General features: G+C 49.1%; 1 pseudogene; it reads right to left on the bottom strand.

Annotated features, from left to right (window-relative positions):
- Nucleotides 1–8,414: 8,414 nt before the first annotated feature.
- On the bottom strand, nucleotides 8,415–9,417 carry LOC147976101 (abscisic acid receptor PYL4 pseudogene; annotated as a pseudogene).
- Nucleotides 9,418–18,637: the final 9,220 nt, after the last annotated feature.

Here is an 18,637-nt window from a genome sequence, read left to right as displayed (position 1 = left end):
GTTAGCTCATGCCTCTCCCTCATATAAAATTACAAGAATGATTACCGATACTTGTTATCGATTGCCTAGGGACAAATAACTTTCTTGTTGACACAAAACCTTTTACTAAACACCTAACTTTTATTATCTTGCAAAGTACTTCTAGTTTTGTTCTTGCAAAGTAGTTATAGCATCACTCCTACAAACTATTTTCATACTTGTTTCCGGTAAAGCAAACGTCAAGTGTGCGTAAAGTTGTATCGGTGGTCGATAGAACTTGAGGGAATATTTGTTCTACCTTTAGCTCCTCGTTGGGTTCAACACTCTTATTCATCCTAGAAGGCTACAAACGATCCCCTATACTTGTGGGTTATCACGCACCCACGGAGCAACGGCCAGGCCGAGCGCACTAACGCGGAGGTATTGAGGGGCCTCAAGGCAAGGAGCTTCAAGAAGAAACTTGAGGCATGCTGCAGGGGCTGGCTCAACGAGCTCCAGTCCGTGTTGTGGTCCATCCGCACCACCGGGACCAAGCCCACGGGAGAGACCCCGTTCTTCCTCGTCTACGGGGCTGAGGCGGTCCTCCCTCATGAGGTCAAGCATCGCTCCCCGCGGGTCTTGGCGTTTGACGAGGCAGGCCAGGATGCCCCATGGGGGATGGACCTCGTGCGAGGGGAGGAGCACCGCCTCCATGCCTCACTCTGTGCGTCAAGGTACCAGCAGGCGCTGCGGCAGTACCACTGTCGTAGCATCCGCTCCAGGACCCTCGAGGTGGGTGACCTCGTCCTAAGGCAGGTGCTCTCTAAGGAGGGGCTTCACAAGCTCCCACACATGTGGGAGGGCCCGTTCAGGATCGCTCGTGTCTCCAGGCATGGTGCCGCGCGCCTGGAGACGCCGGACGGGGTCCCCATCCAGAATGCCTGGAACATTCAGCATCTCCGGAAATTCTATCCATGATCAAGGTCTCCGCTCATGAGACTCTCACGTAATAATGAGTTGGGGCTGTACACGCCCCGGAGTCTCCCGAGTGTCGCCCCTGGGCCTCACGGGGGCTCCCACACATGTCCTAGTGGAGGCCCCATGCTCCGCGCTGGTGGGAAGACAAGAATACTAGTATAGGTGTCGGACGCGGCTGTTCTTTTTCTTGTTTTCTGAAGCTAGTTTGCAACTTCTTGAATGAAATTTGAAGTTTTTGCATCTCCTTTTTGAGAGGGTTGAGAAATATTTCTCCTTGCATCGTTCACTCTTCCAGGTCTTGCCTCGGGAGGAGTGGCAGTTGCCCGTTGCTCTTCCTCATGCGTCTCGCGCGCGGGGTCTGGGCACAATGTGCGCTCGGTCCCGCCCGCGAACACACCTCGCCAAGGCCTTAGTGTCCTGGCCTTTGGCGTGTTTATCCTCGCGCGACGCTCTCGACCGAGCTCACGGGCACGAATGCCCCATTTTGAGTATGTGCCTCCGAGCATCGCGACGTAACATGCCAGCGGGGGCGAGCCCACGCTCGGGGGCTCACCCAGGGTGTGACATCTCCGGAGGTTAATTTTCTTAATCTTGCAGCTGTAGGGTGCCTCCTAAGGCTTGGCGACCTCTGAATCTTCAAGAATGAGGGGCGTACAGGAAATCCGAGTCTTGGAGAGGCACACCCCCACGGCAAAGGATTCTACCACAAGCATACTAAGCTAAGCCACCCCGATCATAATTAGCAGCAATGTGGATATCGCGATGCAATATGAAAAATGATAACAGCGCAGGCGCCATAATTCATTACATGCCTCGACGTGGCCTTCTACTTTTTTTCAGTGCATGGAAAAGAAAGAAACAAAAGCAAATTGTGTGACTACAACGGCTCTTAAGGCCCGGCGCCAGCGATGCCTGAGCTCAGTCGGAGCACTCCTCCTGCTTCACTGGGGCATGTCGGTGACGCGGCTCGTCACCATCCCTAGTCCGAGCCCGGCGGCACGGCGGCTCGCAGTGGTCGTCGTCGCTTGTGCTCTCCCCGGATGGGGAGCCACCGCTGCTGGAGGCGGCGCGACCGTCGCCAAGGGCAAGCTCACCGCTAGTGACGGTGTCGTCCCTCCTGCTGTCGTCGTCGTTGTTGTCATTCTCCGGGCAGCACCCCAGGCGCCAGCCGTCTTCCTTGAAGACCTTGACATAGAGGGTCGCGGCGCTGTCATACCTGAAGTGGAGGGTGCACCTCCCATGCAAGTCACGCGCGCGGGCGAACAACTGCCACATGTGGTTCAGGAACACGTTGTCGGCGGCGGTGACCTCGACCTCCACCCACGAGGCCTTGCTACTGCAGTCGTCGGCCTGCATCTAAGGCCTACCGGGTCCCCTGGCCAGCAGTGGGTCCCCTGGAACCAGATGCCTACAGGCCTCTCCAACCACACCACGAACTCCGGGGACGTGTCGGGCGAGTGGGAGTGCGGGCGCGGTGGCCGAATGGTGGCCGCATGCCTTCCCCCATCGCCAGGGCCCCCCGGCCACGGCAGCTCCCGCCGCAGGAATAAGCACCTCCGCAGCTTCCGGAGGCGGCGTCCGTCTTTAAAGGGGTGCACCCGCGCCCTCGAGGAGCCACCACTAGCATCGCAACGTGCTTGCAGGGGCGCCCGCGATCTCTCTTGGGCGGGGCGAGCCTGGCCCCTCCTTGGGAGCCTTTCCCTTATCCATGGCGGAAAGCCTCCTCACTGGCGCCATGGAAGCTTTGGCAAGATGGCGGGACAGAGGGAAAGAAGAAGGAGCAAGAGGCGAGAAGATGAAGACGAGCTAGGGGCTCCGCCCCCTCTCCCATTTATAGCCAGAGGGAGGCCAACCGCCGGCCTCCCATGATTCCGAGTAATGATGGTTTTTTGTTGCATGCAGCAGGCAGTTGTCAAGTCGGGCAGTTGTCAAGGCGGTGTGGGGAAGTGGAGACGCCCACGTCCCATCAAGCACCATGCGTCAGCTGGGCCCACAGGCAATTAGGGCCCGCGGCGCATCGCCCTTGCTCGTTGGCTTTGCCTCGAAGCCAAGTTCGAGCGCGCCTTGGACCCGGGGGCTACTGTCGGCGTTCTAGGAACCAGGGTACCCCGACTTGCCTGCTTGCAGCCCACGGCTTGGCTCCATCGACAGCCTGGTATGGCCCATCTTCAACAACAGCAAGACAAGACCCTCACGAGGGGCCAAGCCTCGCGAGGCGGACGACATCAAGTCTTCTGGAGGAGCTACCAAGGAGCGGAGATTCCTATGCAGGCGCCCACCTCATGAGGTTGAGGTGACGCCGGCCATGATGACCACGGCCAGGGGGGCGCCTGCGACCACAGAGCAGCAGGTTTCCTCTTTGGTGCTAAGGAGGCAAGCACAGGCGTGGGGTCCCAAGGAATCACTCAAAGGTTTCCATTCCCGTGAAACAAGACCAAGACCGCCAGGACGGCAGGACGGATGTCATCACCGAGCCCACTGCGGTGTCACGACCAGAAGCTTTGCAGGCGAAGACCACCTTTCGTCAGGATAGGATGTACTTCTTGTCCCCCTTCAAAATTGGCCGTTGTGGGATCCCTTCCCGCCTTCGTTTGGAGGAAGAGGACCAAGGCCACTATAAATATAGCTTAGCCACCACCGTAGAAGGAGAGAGACCTCCCATGCTCACACCTGCACTAGAACAGACCTCGTGAGGTTGCCCTTCCTCTGTACTAGTTCATCCTCAGCCCCTCGTGCGGCCAATTCTCCCCAAAGCAGGAGTAGGGTATTACATCGCAAGGTGGCTCGAACCTGGGTAAACTGATGTGTATGTTTTCTTCCTTGTTCATCGAGATAGGCCGTGGGAGCGATGAACTGGCTGGCTGGTGAGGTTGAGTTCTTCGCACACGCCCAGAGTTCGAACCTTCCTTGGGTCTGCGGAGCCATGATTCCGACACTTGCACCCTCCTTGCTTTACTCAAGTGAGCGTGAATATGAATACATGTCCATTGGGGACTATACTGGCTAGGGGTCCTTAAAAAAACCAAAGTTGCCCATGGTGGTGGTAGGTGAAAGAGTACATTGGTCAAAACTGGTCTATTGGTCAATGGTGGACTACCTGAGAGAGTGAAAGCCTACGGTGGACCAAATCCTCTCATATTCCCACCATGATGGGATCATTTTATCACGGGACTTCATTTAATTTTATCTTTATATATTCTCTCTTCTTTGACTCATTGATTATGGGGAAAACTTTGTTTTTGCCACTCTAGCTTTTGACCACTTTGCTTATGCCACTCTAGAATTTGACATTTCACTTTCGCCACTCTTAGTTTTTGACAATACATCACAACTGCCATTCCGTGGCAAAAGAGATAATTTTAGAGTGGCAATTGTGATACATTGTCAAAATTTAAGAGTGGCAAAAGTGAAATGAAAAGTTATTTCTTTTGCCACAGAATGGCATTTGTGATGTATTGTCAGAAACTAAGAGTGGCAAAAGTGATATGTCATTCTAGAGTGGCATAAGCAAAGTAGGCAAAAGCTAGAGTGGCAAAAACAAAGTTTTCCTTGATATATGTGTAGTTGCTTGAACTTGCTGTTACGCCTTGACAGATTACCATGTAGACACAATGTATAGGACCGGATGAGACTCCCGGGTAGGATTATTATTTTCATAATAATATGTTTCTCTTTTATCATCATGTTTAACATCGGCATTATTTACTTTCTTATTTCCACCAAGTGCAAAATCCATATTGACCTTGTGAAAGTATAGTAATTGCTGACATTAGCATCAAACATAGGCTAGCCTTATATGCGAATGATGTAGTGTTATTCACACGTCCGACTGAGCATGATATGGTAGTAATCAAGGATGATTTTTATACATTTGGAGAAACATCTCGGCTGCAAGTAAATCTACAAAAAAGTATGATCATTCCCATCCAATGCTCTGTAGATGATCTAGGGGAATTTTTGCCTGCTCTCCCATGCTCGAGTGGGAATTTTTCATTTCGATACCAGGGATGACTTTGGCCCCACACAACCTCTAAATGGTGGAGCTTCGACAAATTATTGAACAGATAGCAAATTAGTTGAGCTATGGAAGGTGTGGTCTGTTGACGGAGGTCGGAAGGATCATTCTAATCACATTTGTGCTAACCACGACAATTTATCATATGCTCTCTATGGATCTATCGCCTTGGATTTTTCATAATCCCAATATATCTGCAGAAGTTTCTTATGAAAGGGCTTGTTGGATGCAAGAGGCAGTCACTGCAAGGTGGCCTAAGAAGTAGTTTGACGGCCAACTGAATTTGGCGGTCTAGGAATTCACATTCTATGTTGGCTCAATGCTGAGCTGCGTGTTTGCTGGAATTGGCTCTCCAGGGTTGACCCGGATCACCCTTGGCATGGCTTTCAAGTGTTACTTTCCTCTAACGCACAACCATGTTCTTTGTTTCGACTGTCTGCACTATTGGCAATGGGCGCACCACTGTATTCTGGTTAGATAGATGGATTGCTAGAGATGGATGGATTGGTGGAGCCACAATGGCAGAGATAGCACCTAACATTGTGCGTGTTGAGCCAATCTCCATTCAAGCGAACTGTTCAATGCACGATGGTTTGCTGCTTGACAAGTGAATTGGCCAGATTAAAGCACAATTTTCGATCTCCATGATCATTCAATTATGGCTCTTGTGGGTGCATATTCAGACGCAGGCGCGCGAGTTCGACATGATTCCTTTCATTGGATCTGGATAAAGGATGGTTCCTACTCATCGAGGATCACATATCGCGCATTCTGCCATAGTCTTATGCTGATGCCGGTTACTCAGGAGGTTTGGAGCTCTCACGCCCCGTCAAAGTTGAAGTTTTTTGCTTGGCTGGTGCTTCACAACCACTGCTGGACTTGAGACCACATCGTAAGTAGGGGCCTGCCTCATCAGCCTTGCTGCCCCTCTTTGTCTGCAAGCCCCTGAAACATTGCATCGTCTCCTATTCTTTCGGACAGTGTGGTTCTCTGTGCTTAGAGCTCGGGTCCGGGAGAGTCGCATCCCTATTCCTCAGGCCAATTTGGTTGAGTGATGCGCAAATGTAAGTGGGAGTACACCTCAGCCACGGAGGAGCGAGCCGAGCTCACTCTTCATTCTAACCATACATTTGTTCCGGACAGAGAGGAACAAGTGGGTATTTGATAACATCTTGGTAGCGGAAAGTGTCGTCGCGGCGAAGATTGACAGCGAATAGAGGATTTGGTCACTTGCATAGCACTTCAAGGCCAATGTGGGTTTATCCGTGGGTGCTCGGAGTAATCGGCTTTGATTTCTTCGTGTGTTGGTGGAAGTGGTGTGAGCTACATCAAGGGCCTTTGTCTTCTGTTGTAACCTGTTGTATTAAAACCTTTCTCTCTTAACGAAGCATTGCGCGTTTCGGCAAAAAAAATATAGTAATTGATAGGGATATTATCGGTATTTTGAGATGTATTGTACCCTTGCTTCATACACGTTTTAACATTGTTTTTGTATGTTGTATGTACAATTACTGGTATATTTGTAGGGTGAATTCCGTATATGCCACTCAAAACTTGCCCGTACCCTCATCTGTCATTGGAAATTTCCCTGTGTCAAATATGCCACCGAAAATTTGCACCACGTACAGATATGCCATTATGGCCGGTTTGACTGTTAGTTGACTGTCAAGTGGAAGGTGAAAAGACGTTTTTGCCCCTGGGCGTTCTTGTGCACTGCAGCACCAACTTTATCGATCCAGTACTGTAGCATTCGATGCACTGCGCAGAATACTTTCGCGTCCAGTATTGGAGCAACTAGTGCAGCGAGCGACGTACTGTAGTAACAATTACTGTAGCGCATGCTTTTTTTAAAAAATGTGTCCTTCTATATTGCGAACAGTTTTTTTATAATAATTTTTTAAAAGTGAACAATTACTGCTACGGAGCCTGTGTTGCGAACAATTGTTTTCTAAAAGTGAACAAAATTTGAAAAAAGTGGGCGGCATAGTTTTAAAAAAATCGTGCGCTACAGTAATTGTTGCTACAGCAGGCTCCGTCCCATATTGCGAACATTTTTTCTAAGTGAACAAAATTTGAAAAAAGTGGGCGGTACAGATATTCACATTTTTTAAAAAGTGGGCGCTAGAGTGCATCAGACGCTGCAGTGTCGTTCTATTGCTACCGTGTAGGTCGGGGGCAAAATTGTCTTTTCACCTTCCACTTGACGGTCAACTAACCGTCAAACTGGCCATAGTGGCATATCTGTATACGGTACAAATTTTCGGTGGCATATTTGACAGAGGGAAATTGCCAATGGCAGATGGGGGTACGGGCAAGTTTTGAGTGGCATATACGGAATTCACCCATATTTGTATCATATACATATCTTTCAAAGGGATGAAATTTAGCCGCCGGGCTCATGAAGCAAGTGGAAGCATCCAACGAATTTCAACTTGGAATTAAACTACACCTACTACTAGTCGATCGATGTATGGAAAAAGCAAAGGCGAGGAACCTGGCAGCAGGTAATTAAGTGACCTGTCAGCATGCAGGCGCGCAAGTTGATCCACTTGTGTTAGTTAATTAACCATCCACGTCAAATATGCCCCGCTCCTCGCTGTTGCTCTCATTTTTCTATGGCAAGTTGCCGGAGCCAACGATCGGTCGAGAGGCGACGGAGCGCAAGTTGGACGGACGGGCGCGCGGTAGGGAGGAGGCATCCACATCTTAATCAGATGATCAAACGGAAAAACTAATGCTACTCGAGGGAGCATCGAGACGCGAGGAGAGGGACGTGATTGATTTAATCGCACGCAAGTTGAGCCCCAAGTGGTCTGAACTGCACCTTCCTGCTGAGCACCCCGGAACTATATTTTTCGTCTCAGAAACGTCCTTCTCCTATAGAGCGGACAAAATCGCCGTCATGCAAGTGGTCATCACACAGATTTCTTCGTGGATTCATAACATTTGCTCTATTCTTCATCATCGTTTATACATTGTCGTAGGAGAGATCATGGTTATCATGGTTCATGCATCGGCCGCTTAGTTTAATTAATTTGGAGCATCTGCCGGCGCATGACAGCTCTGCGCGGCAGATCATATGATCAAAGTGAACAAAGTTATCGGTCGATTGGTTGGCGACTGTACTGTAATGGCTAGATTAAGATTTCTATATAAGTATATATGTATGTGATGCAATAAATTGGTCATCTGACAACCAGCTAGGAGACACACATACCATACCATGGATCGAAAATTCATCATTATTTCTTGTGCTGGTTATCGATGCACGTGCAGTTTAACAAGCTCGATCCACCATGATATATAACATAGTAGTATTGTTCTTGATTAGCTATGCTCAACAACACTAGGGATCGAGTAAACTTGACAAACGAATGAACATCCGATGTCGATGAATATACTTTGCGTGTACACGAGAACAGATCTATACCACATATATACAGAGAGCAACTCAAACATGCAGTGAATTTGAAGTCTATCAATGATACTTGTCATTCTTGAATCTTTGGACAAGGGAGGAGAGGGGCATGCATCTCACAACAACGAGCGAAAAAAGAAGAGGAAACAAGATGGTCAAATGTGACGAGGAGAACCAAGTGGGGAGAAAAAATGCTCACGCGCCGAAGAAACACACATCCATCCAGCCCGGGAAAAAAAGGATCGATCGCATCCAGGGAGGGGGTGGAGGTCTCACGACACGGCGGCGACCTTCTCGGCGGTCTTGGCCAGCGACTGGAGGTTGCACTTGACGATGGTGTCGATGAACACGCGGGTGTCCTCGGTCGTGTTGCCCGCGGGCACGTCCACGACGTACGACTCCACGACGACGGTGGCGCTGGACGGCGCGGCCGGGGATGGGTGCACGGTGGTGACGGAGAGGTAGTTCTTGAGCCGGTGCTCCCCGCCGACGACGCGGAAGCTGAGCACGTGGCTCTCGTCGTCCAGGATCTCGAGCCGCTCGCGGCTGGACGCCGCGGGGAGGCCCGACACGACGTGCACCTCGCGGAGCGTGCCCACGCCGCCGTCACCGGCCACCAGGGCGCAGCTGCGGACGAACCGCTTGTACGCCTGCGGCTGGTCGAACCGGCGCACCACGGACCACACCGCCGCCGCGGGCGCCGCCACGTGCTGCACCACCGCGGAGCAGCACTGGCCGGACCCCGGCTCCGCGTGCTCGTGGTGCCGCGCCACCTCCGCCGGGACCTCGCAGTCGTGCTCCCTGCACCTCATCCCTGCCGTCCCGGCCGCGGCCACGACCGCCTCCGCGCCGCACCCCATGCCGACGCCTGCTAGGACTCTGTGGTGGTGGTTGTGGTGCTGGATGCTGGGGCTGGACGCCGGGATGCACGGCATGGTGCGTCGAGTCTCGGTGATCTCCCTGGCGCTCGCCGTCCTTTTCTTGCCGTGTGCTGCCGGCCGGTGGAATATCTTTCGAAGGTAGGGGTTGGGGAGGAGGCCGACGGGGGTAGAGGCGTATATATAATAGACCCAGTGAGGCACAAGCAACTTGTTCTTTTTTTAGAACGTGAGCCAACTTGCACAGGTTGCACATATGTATCTCCCACTTGTGTTTTCCAAATGTATACTTGCGTCTGCTCTTTGTTTTGTTAATTGATTGATTTGTACTCTAAGGGTTTAAATTCCGGAGCAAATTGGCCAACTTGCATGGAGGAGGTTGTCCTTTGATCTGTTCAATTAATTGGTTTCCTTTTAATTTTGGAGCAAATTGGCCAACTTGCACGAAGAGACCAGCCGGCCTCTTGCTTGTTTGATCTGTTCTCCATTATTACACTTGCTAATAAAGCGGACTAATCCACACCCACACGAACACGATGGTTAATGATTACTAAATTCCATTATTTCACCATGCTGGCTGGGGTAATATCATTGCTTACTAGCTAGACGGATGCATAGCGCAATACTGGGTGTGTCTTGCTCTCATCTACGGAGTAAGTGAGAAATAACTGAAAACAGCACTAGCGAAATGGAAGAAGCGAAGATCCCCTCCCCCCGCGTCGTCTTCTCCGAGGCGACCCGGGGGCAACCCTAGCCGCCACAGCCGCGCCCCCCTCCCCCCCCCCCCCCCCTTCCTCTCCGCCGCCGCCTGAGGTGTGCTCCGGCGCGCGCGCTCGACACCGATGAAGGTGGCGGCGGGGATTCGGCGGCTGCTCGTCTCGGGCAGGGCCTCGGCACGCGGGGCGGCGGCCCCAGCAGGTGAGGGTGGGGTGGTCCTGGCGGCGGGCCGCCCTGCCGGTGCGAGCTAGGCGCCTCCTCGGTCTCGCGGGTGACGAGGTGGCGGCGATCAACGGTCGCAGGTGTGCATCCCTCCCCGCAGGTATGCCACTGATGAAGTCCATCCCTTCCGCCCCGATCTGCTCCTTCCTTGGCCAGATCTGGGTCCTGGTGGCTTAGGCCGCTGCTCTCGGTTATTGGCTGCGCGGATCTCGTCGGGCGGGGCTGGATCCGGGGGAAACCCCTGGCCGGCGCGGCGGTCACACCAAAGGCGACGCCTTGGGCGCCGTTCCCCTCCTTGGAGGCTGTGGTGTGGATCCTCCTCCCTCCTTCCGTCCCTGCTAGGTGAAAGCCTAGGTCCCTTGCTTCGGGTGGCGACGGCACGTCCGTGTCGTGTTCCTTCTTGGAGGCACCGTCCGGGGATTGCAGGGGCGGCGAGAGAGTTTGGTTGTGGACGTGATGGTGGCGGGAGACAGCTTGGTTTCTTCATAGGTTGCTGCTGGAGGGTCCCTGACGAGGTCGCCGGTGGGTCGACGCCCACGAGCCTGGGCAAGAGGGGATCGGGTTCCCCTCTTCGGCGACAACGATATACCTTTGGGTGGGAGCATTGTGCTCCGGCGAATCCAGCGCTGGCCTTTGATCTACTTTTCGCTGCTTCCCTTGCTTCTGCGGATGTGGCCGGCAGCTCTCGCCCTTTGGTGCGGCTGAGCCGCAGACGACGATGGTGCTTATTTGTAGTGTGTCATGGGCTAGCGGTCCTGCTCTAGTTTCTTCTCCTTGCAGCTTGGAGGCCATCCATTTGGGTTCTGGGGTGAACCGAGCCGCCGTCTGCTGGTACGGCATCCTTCGAGCCAGGATGAAGGGGTAGGAGCCCTTTGTAGAGGCAGTAACAGATGGTGGTTTGGTCCATGGCTGGTTCCGAGGGTGGCTGTGATCACGAAGCTTGCGCGGCGGTGCAGTCCTCCCAAGACCGTAGTTTTGTTCTGTTGGTGTAGGTCGTCCAGTAGGGTGTTGGTAGCAGCATTTTTGTTGCTGCCTTGAGTTGTTTTGCTTGAGTCCCTTGTATTCGTCGCTCGGTTCTTTTTTCTTTGCGTTGTAAGCGGTTGTCCTTATAATCCTGGCCGGTTGATGACTTTGTTAATTCAAAGCCGGGTTTTTCTTGAGCCTTCGTTCCAAAAAAAAAGTGAAAAATAACTATGTCTCATCTAACTCCTACGCCGGCCGGCCGGGTTGCTCGGATCGGATTAACTCGAGATTTTTTTCTTTTAATTAATGGTACGAGTGCCGGACATAGAATAGGGAGAGAGGCAAGTAATAAAAGCAAGTTGGTTGCGATGAGGTTATCCCCACTGTGCTGTGCTGTAGTTGCCCTGGATGCCCATTTCTTTCTCTATCGATCGCCCCTCTTGCCCTATCCCGTTGCTTTCCATCGTCGTGATCGCTCTCCTCTTTACGATTATTATTATTAGGGATCATTAGCAGCGGTATAATAATAGTTAAATGCTACATGGGGGCATGCCGCATGCAAGTTGGCACGGCCGTCGACCCGTGCTCGTGCCCCGCCTCCGGCCCCGCCCTTTTCTTCAGATGAAAGGACCACCGTATCACTTGTACTTCACATAATAATATACTACTACTACTAGCCAGTATATACTCATATCAGCATCAACGTACTTTAATTGTTTCTTAAGTGTGGATCACTGCACAAGAGAAAAGAGGCATCTGAATTGCGTGTTTTCGCGCATCTAAGGGCATCTCTCGCCAACCCTGTCATACAACTCTCTAAACATTTTCAAACCTTATTAACTCCTCCCCCTCAAAATGAAATAAAATAACTAACTCGCAAATACTACGGGTTAAAAAGTTACCGGAGCTAACCATACCCCTAAATTTAACGTCCTAATTTTTTTTATTTCTTTCATCTCTGACCACATATATTTGAAATAAATGCACGACACTTCATCAATAATTTGAAGATTCAAATGCATCATATGCAATAATTCAACTACAAACATATATATCCAATTCAAATTAAAACATACATATACTTCATCCAAAAGCCATCAAATCGATCAACTTGTATTCAAGAGAAAACCACACATAGCAAGTCTTATGTGGTGGACCAACCCCTATAAAGTTCATACTACACCAAATCAAGCCCTCCAATGCTCACCATCACCACGGCCGACACCTTGACTGGCACCATGACCACCACAAACCGAACATCGATTTGGCTACAATCGCACCATGAGTGAGTTTTCAATATTGCCTCACCATGCCATCCATCGTTCTCGGATCCATGAAGATAGCACGCTCTTCAGCCTTCTTCTGTTTTGTGAGCCTCTCCTCCTCGGGTGCAATCTTACAATCCTCCGAGTGCACCGTCATTGCTTTGGTTGTCACATTTTCTCTCAACTTTCATCCTCCATGAACTTGAGCACATTCATCTCACCATCTTCTCTTCTTCGTTCAGCCGCTAATGCTTTTCTGGTCTCGTTAAACACAATGCCCCTCTTTGTACGCACCCGACACCTCCATTCATACTCCTCTCTTCTGTAATATTTTGCACATCCGTCCTAGAGTGAGGATTTTTACACTCCTCATCACCGACATCAACCGGCATGCTAATTCTTGTCCTAGGGTGTCAATCAAAATTTACCCATGCCCACTTCTCAGTGCCAACTAGCTCCTTATAGCAATGGTGCAATATGAACTCCTCTGTTGTCGCGCTTCTTGTTGCTTTGTTTGTATATGTGTTGGATGATAGGCATGTACTCATAGATTGACACCCTATTCAGCGGTGCAATGTTGGCTTCATCAACACAACCAAACCATCTGTTGCATTGATCTTAGACCACACTCCATGGTGGGCAAGAGAACCTTGAGTATGGTTGGAATAAATGGTCACATTGCTTGAGTAGTAATCTTTCATCCTTGGCAAAACTTCTCCTTCGTTTGATCAGTACCAACATAGGCATCAAGAGAGACATTCATCAAAGAAAGGCACAATAGCAATGCCTTCTTGCATATCATAGTTCATTGACCTTGTCTTCTTCGTGCTTGGTTTGTGTCCCATGGGATCCTCAACCTGCTCCACTTCTACATCATCATCATCCCTCTGACGGTCTTCATCCCTCCCACGATAACCGACCATAGACATTGATGTGTCATTGAGACCAAGTATGTGCGATTCATCCAATTTAAACACGAAACTTGCAATATCATATTTGTTCACAATACAATCATCAAGAACAAACACGTCACACGATCATCATCACACTGCGTCACTAAAATACATGGACAAAATGAAAAATGGTTTTTACCCTTTGGACCTTGCGACAGATAGTTGGTGGGCAGGATCCTCGCTAATGGCTATGGTAGCAATAGGGCGGAGAAGGTGTGGGGTGGTTAAAGATGGAGGATAAGGTGTCGGAGCCACCAGATGTGAAGAAGGCATTGGAGGATGAATTTTCCTCTTCTTCTTCGTTGCCTCGTGGAGGGCCTTGCCCGCCAACGTCGGCTTCCTTGTACACTTGGTGGGAGCCAGAGCAATCAGAGGGTGGACCTTCATGGATGGCGAAGCTGAAAGGATCAAGATGGACCTAGAAGGGGAGGGTTAATGCGGACAACTACAAAATTTACTTTCATTGGTAGCAAGTTTAGCCTATATGGAATATGAATACATGCCTAAAGATTTGCTTGGTGAGATAAACAACAAAAAGGTGCTTGCAAGGTCAAGTGACCAAAGTAAACCACAAGTAATGAGATAGGATTAGGGATAAGAAAGACATCAGAGACGAGGATGTATCTGAATATTCATTTCCTTGGACGAAAACTAATCACTTTTTGAAGGGTGGGCATTACCACCAAGGTACACCAACACCACCAAGGGCCTTGAGATAATACCATGATGGTGATTCCCAACCACTAGCGTTAGACCTTGAGGGGATCTCCAGACCTTCACCAACTTTTTTGAGTAAATCGCAAGTTGATTCCTCACCAAAGACTCCTATCGCCTAGTAATATGATATCCTGCAAGACACACAGGGTTATGTAGCACTTTCATGGAAGTGTCCCAATTAGTTATCGTCCCAACAAAGAGCATAGGAGAGTATTTATATTAGCGCTTTTGCACACACAAGGTGTCAGAATTCTTATATGAAGTAACTACCTGTGATTCTGCAAATATTGTTACTGTCCTAGTGGACGGGTAAGCCAGAGTGACAAAGATAAAAGGCTTATAGTAACATGATAGACACTCTTGAAAGTAAATAACATAAATAAACATGAAAGTAGGGTTGATTCCTGCAATGGAGAGATTAGGGGCGGAGAGAATTTGGCTCCTGGTATATATCAACTATCAAGTGTTCCAGTGTGACGGTAATACCAGATACCTTGTATCATATTCATAGCATTTGATGTGTTTGTTCTGCAGGCGGATCACCCTAAGGTAAAGGAACTCCTTGCGGGATTACATTCCATTTTATGGTCCCACTTCCTCGTTGCCATAGCATGGTTGTCTCCGCAATTAAGGTCCTCGGATCGAAACCAAGCATTAAGTTTTATATGGATCACCGTTATCTCATATTGTCTTCGGTCCTCATAGATGTATCCACATGTCACGTCAGAGGTCGTAGATTCCCTAAACAATATGTGTTACATGTGTAGTTCTTGAGATCACGTTGCCTGGGCCCTTAAATCAGACAACACGCATAGAGTTCACCGTAGTATAACAACTTACTAGACAGATCATAAGACTATAAATACAAATGATGACATATATATTGATCACAAATAAATCTTACCACTCACCTATATATCCCACACCTAAGGGGAATTACTCACGTATCATAATAGAGAGACCAATCATACCAAAGATTAAACCCATGAAAACCATATCGAGAATACCGTGAAGATCTACAGTAAATGGATAATTCAAATACTCTTGATCTCCAGATGAGTATGAATATAGTTACAACTTTTTTTGGCAACTTTGAATTTCTCTTACAATAGAGAGGGGTGAGATGATGATGGAGATCAAAGGAACAAAACTAAGAAGATCTCTGATGGTTCTTCGGATCACCTCCTTCTCTGTTCTGGATGCGGTGGCGGCAGCTAGGGTTCTCTCCTCCCTTTTGTCCCTTCACAAAAGTGTCTTGTATAGACATGGTGGAGCTATTGGCACCTCATACGACTACCCATGCGAGTGGTGGCACTCGCATGAAAGGCCGTCTTTTGCACTGGTTTGCCTGGTGAGTTCGCTCTTCACATGAAAGTTGCTCCATTTGGCTTGATTTGTAGTAACCCTCCTTGGTTTCCTTCCATAAATGATATTTCCTGCAAAGCAATGGAACACATATTTTCTTCTCCTTTGAAGGATTAGCACTAAAAATAACTGAGAAGTGGCAAAGATCCGGCGAAAACCAAAAAAGAATCACTCGAAAAAAATCACAAATTCATGAGCCATCATAATCTCAAACATCCAGTAGTAATAAGAACAAAGTGGAAAAGCTCAGAACTTTACCAAATCATGAATCTTTCATCGACACGCTACTACAAATATGTATAGCATTGACCGGACAATTCATATCATCACTCGCACGCCAATGTCCCATCATTACCTCAAGGCCAGTGATGAATCCTTCTTCAGATATGGGTTGTTTTGCCAGTTAATTAATGACTAGTTACACCATCGACCGCCTGACCCATCTGTGATAAATATCCACATGGCATGAGAAAAGGGATATTAGTGATTGTCCAGTGCCTGGAGGCGGGTATCACAAGTACTGCACATCACCACACCAATTACATAGGCAATACACAAGAAGCACATATAAACTTTGCATTTTTCATATGTCATCACATACACATACATTCACATCTCTTACGATATCCTTTGCCAATACAATTTGATTCACATAACAGGTATACACATCTAATACATTCATTGGCTTAGTGATACGTCTCCAAAGTATCTAATTTTTTTGAAGTATTCATGAGATACTCATATATGGTTTTGACACAATTTTATACTATTTTATGCAACTAACATATTGATCTAGTGCACGGGCCAGTGCTATTTTCTACTATATTTTTACATTTAGATAAATAATTTTTACAGAGCTCCAAAAATCCCGATTTTTTGGAAAAAGTTTTGCACCAAAAGAGATCCAAATCCAAAAGGGGGCCAGGGGCACCAGTTTTTCATGCGGGCAGACCACGCGGCTGGGGGTGGCTGCATTGGGCCCATAGACCTCCTCTCCGCCACTTCTCGACGCATATATTTTCCGTTTGCTCCAAAAACCCTAAATATCCAGGAGTCATACCTTTTTCACCGTAGCACCTCTCTGTTGGGAAGGAGGGCAATCTAGCCTTGTTCTACGACCCTTCCGGAGGGGGGAATTGATCTCAACAACCTCTCCTTCACCTTGTGATGCATGCTCCCATGATTATCCTGGAGCAGTCCATCATCGAGGTTGAGGGATTTGTACTAGTAGCTATGTGTTCTCTCTCTCACTCTATTCATTGGCTTATCATCCCGTGACTCTCTCTCTCTGAGTTAGTCACGGGATGATGCATTACGGAACGAGTACAGAGACTTGCCGGTAACGAGATTGAACTAGGTATGAGGATACCGACGATTGAATCTCGGGCAAGTAACATACCGATGACAAAGGGAACAACGTATGTTGTTATGCGGTTTGACCGATAAAGATCTTCGTAGAATATGTAGGAGCCAATATGAGCATCCAGGTTCCGCTATTGGTTATTGACCAGAGATAAGTCTCGGTCATGTCTGCATACTTCTCGAACCCGTAGGGTCCGCACGCTTAACGTTCGATGACGATTTGTATTATGATTTCGTGTTTTGATGAACCGAAGTTTGTTCGGAGTCCTGGATGAGATCACGGACATGACGAGGATTCTCGAAATGGTCGATACATAAAGATTCATATATTGGAAGGCTACATTCGGACACCGGAATGGTTCGGTTCGTCTCGGATAAGTTTCGGAGTACCGGGGGTTACCGGACCCCCCGGGAGGTTAATGGGCCACCATGGGCCTTAGTGGAGAAGAGAGAGGGCCGGACAGGAGGTGGCGCGCGCCCCCCTTTCCCAGTACGAATTGGACAAGGGGTGGGGGCGGCGCCCCCCTCCTTCCTTCTCTCCTCTTACCCCTTCCCTTCTTCTCCTACTTGGAATAGGAAAGGGGGGGGGGGCGACCGAATCCAACTTGGACCGGGAGTCCAAGTAGGAATCCCCCCATGGTGCGCCCCCTAGGGCCGGCCACCTCTCCTCCCCCCTTTATATATGTGGGAGGGGGCACCCCAAAGGCACACCAAGTCTTCTCTTAGTCGTGTGCGATGCCCCCCTCCACAGTTATGTTGGAAATATGCCCTAGAGGCAATAATAAAATGGTTATTATTATATTTCCTTGTTCATGATAATTGTCTATTGTTAATGCTATAATTTTGTTATCCGGAAATCATAATACATGTGTGAATACATAGACCACAACGTGTCCCTAGTGAGCCTCTAGTTGACTAGCTCGTTGATCAATAGATGGTTACAGTTTCCTGACCATGGACATTGGATGTCATTGATAACGGGATCACATCATTAGGAGAATGATGTGATGGACAAGACCCAATCCTAAGCCTAGCACAAGATCGTGTAGTTCGTATGCTAAAGCTTTTCTAATGTCAAGTATCTTTTCCTTAGACCATGAGATTGTGCAACTCCCGAATACCGTAGGATGCTTTGGGTGTGCCAAACATCACAACGTAACTAGGTGGCTATAAAGGTGCACTACGGGTATCTCCTAAAGTATCTGTTGGGTTGGCACGAATCGAGACTAGGATTTGTCACTCCGTATGACGGAGAGGTATCTCTGGGCCCACTCGGTAAGACATCATCGTAATGAGCTCAATGTGACTAAGGGGTTGGTCACGGGATGATGTGTTACGGAATGAGTAAAGAGACTTGCTGTAATGAGATTGAACAAGGTATCGGTATACCGACGATCGAATCTCGGGCAAGTGTTATACAGGTAGACAAAGGGAATCGTATACGGGATTGATTGAATCCTTGACATCGTGGTTCATCCGATGAGATCATCATGGAACATGTGGGAGCCAACATGGTATTTAGATCCCGTTGTTGGTTATTGGCCGGAGAGATGTCTCGGTCATGTCTGCATAGCTCCCGAACCCGTAGGGTCTACACACTTAAGGTTCGATGACGCTAGGGTTATAGGGAATAGATGTACGTGGTTACCGAAAGTTGTTCGGAGTCCCGGATGAGATCCCGGACGTCACGAGGAGTTCCGGAATGGTCCACAGGTAAAGATTTATATATGGGAAGTCCAGTTTCAGTCACCGAAAAGGTTTCGAGGTTTATCGGTATTGTACCGGGACCACCGAAGGGGTTCCGGGGGTCCACCGGGAGGGTCCAC

The sequence above is a fragment of the Triticum urartu genome, chromosome 4A (assembly GCF_056163025.1).
Source record: "Triticum urartu cultivar PI428250 chromosome 4A, HENAU_Tu73, whole genome shotgun sequence".
NCBI classification, from domain to species: Eukaryota; Viridiplantae; Streptophyta; class Magnoliopsida; order Poales; family Poaceae; genus Triticum; species Triticum urartu.
Note: the sequence above shows the minus strand (reverse complement) of the source record. Positions and strands in the feature narration are given on the sequence as shown.